Raw genomic sequence first — 10201 nt, forward strand, 5'->3', positions numbered from 1 at the left:
GATTGTGACTGCAAGTCAGAAAAGCATGTTCCTGCTGGCCTGAAAGACAGAAACAGCCAAGTTATGAACTGTCTCTGGGAGCTGTGGGCAGCCTCCAGAAAGTGAGAGCAGATTCAAGCCAACAGCCAGCAAGGAAATGGGGACCTGAGTCTTGCAACCACAAGAAACTGAATTCTGCAACATGAATGACCTTGGAAATGAGTTTTGGCACCACATCTTCCAGATAAGAATGCAGCTTAGCCAACATTTTGATTTCAGCCATGAGAGAACATAAGCAGATAACCCAGCCACTCCATATCCTGACTTGATTTACAGAACTGTGAGATAACAAATGGATTTTGTTTTAGCTGCTGTATTTGCAGTAAATTTTCCACACGGTTATGGAAACTAATAGAGTTGAGAAAGTGATGATGACAATATTAAGAAGTAACTGTAAGGAACAGGAAACCCACACACGCTGGCATTAGACTTCAGGAGTAAAGGCATATCTTATTAGGACTTAAACCCTCTGCAGACATGATATTTCAAATAGCAATTTGGTAGAAGGTGACATAAATAAGATAGAACACAGAAGCACAATGTAGTTGTGTTACTAAAGTTGACTTTTTGTATGGTGTTATCCCTGATGCCAAGAAAAAAAGACATCTACAAACACTGCCTTGACTTTTGTTCCTTGAAACTGAAGAGAAGCATTCCACAGAACTGTTCTCTAGCCTTTCTGTGCATTAGAATTACCTAGGGAGATCTGAATAATCACAGAGTTTAGGGCACTCTTCTTCCAGTAAATCACAGTCCTTGGGAGTAGGACCCAAGCTTAAGTACAATCTTATAAACTGCCCCAATTTTTTCATTCAATGAACAGTCCAGTTTAAGAACCAGTGCTAAAAAGATCATGTCCCCCAAACTGAAGACTTTTGCTCTACTCTAATTTGCGGAGGAAATTCAACTGAAAATTATTATTGAATTTTCATTCAGAAAATAGTAATAGCTAATATCTGACAAGTACTTACTATCTGTTTTTAAGTTTTATCCAACAAATGAATTAATAACTTGCTCAAAGACACACACCAAGTGCATACTCAAGAATGTAACGGCAGTTGCTGCCCCCACAGTCCCCATGCTAAATCTCTTTTCTGTAATGCTTGTATTTATCCAGACTGTTATGTTTTCCCTTATCACCTGCGATGAAAAGCAAATGGCATTTTTTGTAGCAATTCTTTTTTCTCTCAGTCCTGTTTCCCCAAATATGTGAAACAAAGCTATTTAGGCTTTTCCTGAAAGATTAAATGCAAAATAAGCCTTCCTGACTCTTTAATAACTATTTGATACAAAGGTACACATTACCCACTTAGGGCCTATAATTAGAAGGGCATCTCTTCTTTCCGAGGGTAAGTCAAAATCTATAAAAGATATTCAAACAATATATAATATGTTTCTCAAGAAAATTATATAAGAAAGCTTCTGTGATTATCAAATGAAAGAGAGTACAGAGAAGTTAACATAACTGATTATTGGATGGTAGGAGAATTGCCCTCATATCCTTTCACTTTTGAGAAAAATCTGTGATGGAGATTATCTACACAAGCGTTGTTCATTCTGTTACACAATGGCTAGATTGAAACTCTTTTAAAGACAGATTTGTATTTATAAAATTTCCAGTAGACGTGTCCTGATTTCTGGGCTTAATTAATTCATCAAACATCTTATGGTGTATGGGCACCTTAGGGAGGAATAGCTTTTCACAGTAAGTTATTGTCAGACTGGATGCTTAAATATTTAATTTGAAAATAGTGGTTAAAGGAAGACAAATAATTTTCTGTCATTTTTGAAAATGATTCTGAGGCAAGAAACAGGCATCCCAATTCATAAGATGCAAATTTTAAAAAGAGAATCATCAAAACTTGAATAAACAGAAATTCCATCAGATTCGAGAAAAATTCATTTGCCATTTTACTTAACAATTAATACCAGTTCCTTTCTGCAATCAAAAAAAAAGAATTAATACCAGTTCCTTTTCAATAGACACTGTGTAGATCACCCTCTGAAGATGCTCCGAAAAATAAACCTGCAAAAGGCAGATTAATTGGAGGAAACTTATACAAATTTATTTAACATGTATATACAGAAGCCTTCAGAATGAAGACTCCCAGTACTAACTGTGGAGGATACTAATTAATAGAAACAGATCATCAAAGAGATTATAACCTAGAGGAGAAAATAAGCAAAACATACACACACAAAGCTAAACCCAATAATTATAGTAAAGCAGCAGGAAAATATGCCATAGGAGTTCAGATAAAGAGACGTGACTTCTGACCTGGCAAAATTAAAGAAGGGCCTATGAGTATTTTTATTTATTTAAGTCACTTACTTCCAGTATCATGCTGTGTAGAAAAAAATATGTCACTTGCATATATTATACAATAATAATTATTGTGCTTGCTCTCTAAGAATTCCATGAGAATTTACTTTGGCCTTTCATTAGTATTTACTTTTTGTTATTAAAAATTTAAAGAAGTTCTTTGTGACATTGCAGTTTCATCCACAGGTGTCCCAAATACAGAGCTTTGTAAGAGAAACAGTTATAAAGCTTGATTTCTACGCATTTACATTTTTAGTGTCTAAGATTCTAATCTTGGAAAATTCCACTTGTAAATTCTTAATTTTATGAAATCATTTGTCTTAAATATACATGTTATTTGAAAATGTCCATTGAGGCCTAATGTACTGTAAAGTAAAATTTATTATGTCTTCTATTTTATAAATGAGGAAACAACTGGGAGTTTGTCTTCCTAATAACCCAGTAAGTCATACCACATGATTAGTATCAGGGATCATAACTCCTTGCTACCAGTATAATGTGTAGCCCACCACACTGTGGTCCTATCCCTTCTCTTCTCTGCCCACTAATTCCCCATAAGGATCACAGGATAGAGGGCCTGAAAGTGTTAATAAATCATCCTTGCCCTATTATTTGGCATTAAATAGGATGAGTCATGTTGAACAAAATGGGAATCTATTTGCAGCATTTATTATGTCAAATATAATATGTAATTTTCCTCCCACAAAAGAAACAAGGAAATGTTTACCTTTGCCCCATGTGCTGGAAAGAATAGGTAACTCATCCAGGAGAGAGTGCTGCTAATGGTTGAGAGACATAAGCTGGGTAGAATGCTCAAGTGAAAGAAGGAATTAAAACAACAAGTGAAAACAGTAAAAATATTTATAAAGTTAATAAGTAAAAAGATCAAATTGCCATAGTTTGCAGAGCTGAGGAGGCTAAAAGAAAGACTTCCACAGGAAGCTATTGTCAGACTGGGTGCTTAAATGTTTAAATTGAAAACAATGATTAAAGAAAGACTAAGAATTTTCTGTCATCTTTTATAATGACTCTGAAGCAAGAAACAAGCATCCTAACTTATAAGATGTAAATTTTAAAAAGAGAATCATCAAAACTTAAATAAACAGAAATTCCATCAGATTCGAGAAAAATTCATTTGCCATTTTAGTTAAGAATTAATACCAGCTCCCTTTAAATATACACCGTGTAGGTCACCCTCTGAAGGTTCACTGAAAAATAAACCTGCAAAAGGCAGATTAATTGGAGAAAAGGTATACAAATTTATTTAACATGTATAGACAGAAGCCTTCAGAATGAAAACCCAAAGATACACAGAAAATTGTCAATTTTGATGCTTAGGTTCAACAAAGTATGGACAGCCATGTAGAAATATAACTGGACAAAAAGCATATGATCTAATGCTAATACACTGAGTGAGGAAACCCAGCAAGGCCTGTCTGTCTGGAATCTTCTTGGCCTTGCTGAGCATTCATTTCTTCCTTCTGGGTGTGGGGCAGGAGCTTCTCTGGAATGAGAGTCTCTGGAAGTTGTTATCAGAACATATCAGAACACTGGTAAATATATTTTTCCTTATTAAATATATTTATACCAAATTGCTATAAAATTGGTATCTTTACTATTTAAAAGTTTGTATTCAGTTATCCTCAGCCTGCTTTTTATAAAACTCCTTTTTAATGCTCTAATTTTAAAAAGTGTATATTGTTTTATTTATTTAAAGAATACATCTACATTTATCTTCTGACTGTTGAGAAAATGGAGAAAAATATTAGATTCAAATATTTTTGAATCTAATGGAGAAACAGAATGGAGAAAAAATATTAGATTCAAATAATATTAGATTCAAATAATTATTTCAGCTACAATAGTGCTCAGTGAACATAAAATGAGTAACAGCATCCGTTTGGAATATGACCTTAACAGGCCATAGGTTTCATTCAGTGTCATTTGCATCTTGTCTTTGATCACCAAAACAATGCAATAACTAGCAGAGAAGTTGTCTTAAACTACTTGAAAATTAGCATGTTATTGCATTTGCTTATTAATAGCATGGCCTTCCTCTCCTACAGGACAAAGCCCTATGTCTGATTATGACTTTGTTCCTCAAACTTGGCATATATTTAGCAAATGAGTAAATGGGCATAATAAAACTCTTCAACGGAAATGGACCAATTGATGCTATGAAGACAACAAGCATAAAAAATGTAAGGAGTCACAGATTCCAAACTCAATACAGTACTTGCCTGTTTCAAATCATATTAATATTCATTATCACAAAAGCAGAATTCAGTCTCTCTGAATTAAAAAAAAAAAAAGAATTCCAGAATTTTAAAACATAAAAACAGAGGCAAATTTCATTCAATTTAATGAAACTTAATATTCAAAAAAACGAAAACCTTACCAAAAAGTAGCATGGACTTTAATTTACGAAGTATAGATTTCTATGATGAAGAAAAAAATATACTTTAAAAATATTAATACAGACTTTCCCTTCTGGCAAAGAAGAGACCAGATTTAACTTCCTACCTGAAATAAATTGAAAAAAAAAAAAATTTTTTTTCAAGAAAATGGACATCAGACAAATAAGGACAAGTATCCCTAAAAGAAGGGAGACAAAAGAGGTGAGCCCTAAGATTGTCTAATTTAACTGTTTTAAGAGTTTTCAGTCTGCAGGGTAAGGAATGGAAACCCAGGAATCAAAAAGATAGAGATGGAAGTATGGGGGAGCCAAAGCAGCCAGAGTTCACAGTGCAGAGTACCAGAAAAGGGAGAACAGCACAGAGAGGGAACTCAGAGATCTGCAAAGGGTCCTCCTCACTTTTTTTTTTTTTTTTTTTGAGACGGAGTCTTGCTCTGTCGCCCAGGCTGGAGTGCAGTGGCGCGATCTCGGCTCACTGCAAGCTCCGCCTCCAGGGTTCATGCCATTCTCCTGCCTCAGACTCCAGAGTAGCTGGGACTACAGGCGCCCGCCACCACGCCCTGCTAAGTTTTTGTATTTTTAGTAAAGAAGGGGTTTCCCCGTCTTACCCAGGACCTCCTCACTTCTTTAGTTGTGAACTGCTCCGCACATACATTTAAAAGAAATTGCCCAAGACTGGGAAAATAACTTGTAGAAAAGATAAGGAAAACAAAGACTATTACTTAAAAATTGCACAAAGCCAGGAATGTTTTCTTTTTCCACCAGCCAGAGTAGAAGACTTAATTGTTGAACTTAGGAAGAAGGGTTTTATCTTAGTAATGTGTAAAATTAGATGAAAATGTTGTTCTGGTACTGCCTAACAAAGTTTAAAGCAGAACCTGCAAGAATAAAAGCTTTATTCCAGAAATACAAGCTTGTTTTAACACTTTAAAAACTATCATTGTAATTCACTGTATTAACAGACTAAAAAAGGAAGAACGTATGATCATCTCCATAGATGCAGAAAAAGAATTTGACAAAATCCAATATCCATTTCTTATAAAAACTCTAAACAAAGAATAGAAAGAAACTTTAAATGCTTTCCCCCTAGATATGGGACAAGCCCACATCCATTATTATCACTTTCATTCAGCACTGTACTAAGGTCCTAGACAATGCAACGAGGCCAAAAAATGAAATTAAAGGCATACAGACTGCAAAGGAAAATAATATTTTTTACTCTCATACATGATTGTCTATGTAGAAAATTCTATGAAATCTGCAAAAATGCTTCTAGAAGTAAGAAGTTAGTTTAGCAAGTTTACAAAATACAAGATAAATATAAACATCTACAATATTTCTTTATACTGAAAGCAAATAATTGGAAAATAAAATTATTAAATTCTGATGAAAGCTGTGCAAGATCTGTAGACTGAAAACTACCAAACTTTGTTGAGGGGAAATTAAAGAAGATCAAAATAAATTAAAAGATATACTGTGTCTATAAATCAAACAACTCAAATTTGTTAAGATGTTACTTTTCCCCAAATTGAGCTACAGACTTAAAGCAAATCCAGATCACAATCTTTGCAGTTTTTTGTTTTTTGTTTTGTAGAAATTAACAAGCTGATTCTAAAATTGACATGGAAATAGAAAGAACAAGTAAATAGCCAAAACGACTTTGGAAAATAACAAAAAGTTTGCAAGATTTGCAGTACCTTTCTTCAAGACTCATTACAAAGCTATGGTAATCAAGACAATGATTTTAAGATAGACAAATAAATTAGTTAAATAGAAAAGAAATTCTAGAAATAAATTCAAACATATCCAAACAATTGATTTTTGGCAAAATCAAAGACCATTTAATGAAAAAAGGATAGTGTTTTCAACAAATGATGCTGGATGGGTTTGGGCCCAGAAAAAATTAGCATATGCGTAATAAGCAATAATAAAAAATAACAAATTGCTCCTAAGAACAGTGGCTGACAGTTAGGAAAGCTGACTGCCGACCTGCTTAATAGAACCTTTCTCAGCATACGTTTATTTATTAATTTTTTTCAGATACCACACAGTGCCTGATATCAGTTTTATTAACTGTCTTGTCAGCAGTGGACTCTGCACAATATTAAAAGCAAACTGGTGTCCCAAAGGAAGGAAACAACATGCCACTTCTCAGCAGCATGTCAATCTTCGGGAACGCTAATCTCTGCTATCAACAGGTCTAACATTGATTAGATCTTCAAACTATATGTAGTCAGTTGTTAGGCGCATGTCTTACAGAGGCAGAGCAAGAAAGGATGATGTTGAAATTTAGAAAGGTAAGAAAAATGAAATGCAAAATATTGCAGGAACTATTATGATTAAAATTTATACAGCCATATGCAGACACAGTAAGTTTCATACAATATGCCAATCCCTAACACGCTACCAAATACAACCTCCATGAGTTCAGGGGCTTTTGTCTATTATGCTTACTACTGAGATAGAGAGGTAGAAATTATTATTTTAGGAATTTATAAATAATCACATATTTTGACCTCAATGACATTATGAGTAGACTTACATGAAAATTTTAACAGTAATTTAGAAATACACACACACGAGCCAATCGTTATTTGCAGATTTTGTATTTTCAAATTTGTCTACTTGATAAAATTTATCTGTAACCAAAACCAATACTCTTGGCATTTACAAAGGCATTTGCGGAGGGGCAAAATATTTGAGTTGCCTGACAGCTGCAGGTTCCTGAGGTCGAACAAGGTAACACTCTGCCATGTTGTTTCAGTTTTTGTACTGTAAACACATGTCTTATTCAGTATCTATTGAGTACCACATTTTTTGCATTTCTGTACTTACTGTTGGTGATTTTGCTGTTTTAAATGGCCTTCAACGTGGTGTGGAAGTGCTATCTTATGTTTCTAAACACAAGAAGACTGTGATGGGCCTTACAGAGAAAATATTTGTTAGTTAAGCTTCATTCAAGCATGAATTATAGGGCTATTGACCGTGAGTTAAATGCTAATGAATCAACAAAACAGTATATCCAGAAAAAGGAAGAGGAAATTTGCTGATTTGTACATAAGACCGTTCCAGAAACTGCTGAAGTAACATGTATAGCATATAATGAAGCTATGGAACAGTTGGAAAAAAATAGCTAAATTTGTGAATTCATGAGATGACAACTGATTAGAAAAAAAGCATAGTGAACAGCATTATTGTAAGGTTCAAAGTCAAAGAAAATTACTGTAATGTTACCCAGGGTCAGGAAAATGTTAAATTCTTCTCAGCTAGTGCTGTCTGCCTCACACATTTCAAAAGGTGATATGGTGTGAAAAATGCTAAACTTGCAGGCAAGCAGGTTGTTCAGTTCAGGAGGCAGAAAAGAATGGTGAAAATATCTGCTAAGTGTTATACAGGAAAAGGGTCATGGGGAAGAGCAGGATTTTAATGCCATTGTGACTGGCTTATTTTACATGGACTTGGCCAAAGGAACCTGTATAACACAAATGACCTCCAAAGACCCCGGCTCTAAATCATTCAAAGACTGTTCAATCAATTATTTGTAAGAAATATATATATATTAAATATATATAAATATATTACATAAGGTGCTTTAAAGAGAATGACACATAAAACAAGGTTATGCATTGATTGGCTGATGAAAATATGATCAGAGACTCACAGGAATCAAACCTATTTCTCCTAAGGGCAGTGGTTTCATATTTGCTTATTAAATGCTCATGACTGCTTTATAGAACATAACTACCATGGATAATGTAATAATTGACACTGTGTTTTGTGGGTGTGGGTATGTGTCTGACACTAGACCATAACCAATAGAGTTGGATATTTAAACTAAATAAAGAATTTCATGACCACTTATTGTCAAAGGAATAAAAGAAAACACATCTGTGTGGTTCTTTCTTTGATAAGTAATTCTTCTGTGCTGGTCATTATCTACATCTTTCCAGATATCAGAGTCAGCTCTCCTTTTGTGTGCTCCTTGACTTCTGTGGTGAAGGCTCAGGAGTAAGTGGGCAGGCCTGCCCCTTGCAGTGTGTTGGTACATTGTGACCAACACATTGTGTTGGGGACATTGTGAAACTGACTTAGTATACCTTCTATATGTTCCAACTTAATCTGTAAAGGGCAGTGATTTTTCTGCTACTGTAGTTCTTTTAGCACCCTTTGTCCTGGACACTCAACATAACGTAGAAATTCCATTTTCACTGTGGAAATAAACAACTTCTAAACAAGAACAGGATTTTTTCAGAGTTTGATATAGCCAACTATTATTTTTGTGGTAGAGTCAAATAATGACACCCCAAAGATGTCCATGTCCTAATCCCTGGAACCTGTGAATATGTTATCTTACATATCTATATAAGATATCTTACGCATCTATGTTACAGAAAAAGGGACTTTGCAGATGTGATTCACTTTTAAGGATCTTGAGATGAGGAATTACCCTGGATAATACAGGTAGGCCCAATGTAATCACAATGATGCTTATAAGAGAGTCAAGAGAATCACAGTCAAAAGAGACAAGAAAACAGAAGCAGAGGTCAGAGTGATGCAGCCAAGAGTTAAGGAAAGTGCACAGCCTAGAGAAGCTGGTAAAGACAAAGAATGGATCTCCCCTAGAGGCTCGAGAAGAAATGCTGCTCTGCCAGGCCCTTGATTTTAGCCTTGTAAAATGCACACAGACTTCTGATCTCCAGAACTGCAAAATAATAAATTTGTGTCACTTTAAGTGCTAAATTTGCGGTAATTTGTTACAGTAGCAATAGGAAACTAATACAACTTGCATTTGGCACAAATTCAAAGACAGACAAGGAGTAGGAAAGCACTGTAGTGAGAAAAAGGAGGGCTTCGGGTATACAGATGCTCCTCAACTTACAATGAGGTTATGTCCAGAGAAATTCATTGTAACTTGAAAGTCTGGCAAGGCAAAAAATGCATTTAATATCCCAATAAACACTTCGTAAAGTCAAAAAATCAGAAGTAGAACCATTGTAAGTCAGGGATCATCGCACTTTGACTCAAGGTTGTTGGCTTGGGAAAGCTGGAGTCAGAGTGACTCAAAGTGAGGCATCTCACGTGATTGGTTAGAAATCGTGTATTTTGTCCTCTGCTTGGTGCTGAGTTGGAAATCAGTAAACTAGGGAAGCTGCTTGCAGTCACTGATGAAGTCCTTTTTGTTGTGGACCAACTGTTGCAGAGAGTGTGATTTGGCTTTCTGGACTGTTGGCTGCAGAAATTGTTGGGCAATGCTCTATTGTCATATTTGATTATGAATAAAAGTGTCCTCCAGAACCTCAACAAATAGCCTATCTGATGTACATTTTATGTTACAATTCCATTGTCTCCGATGAGAAGTAAACACCAATTATTTTTCCACTGAAGGTAATGTCTTCTTTTCTGACTGAATCTCATATTTCTCT

The sequence above is a fragment of the Pongo pygmaeus genome, chromosome 3, assembly GCF_028885625.2.
Source record: "Pongo pygmaeus isolate AG05252 chromosome 3, NHGRI_mPonPyg2-v2.0_pri, whole genome shotgun sequence".
NCBI classification, from domain to species: domain Eukaryota; kingdom Metazoa; phylum Chordata; class Mammalia; order Primates; family Hominidae; genus Pongo; species Pongo pygmaeus.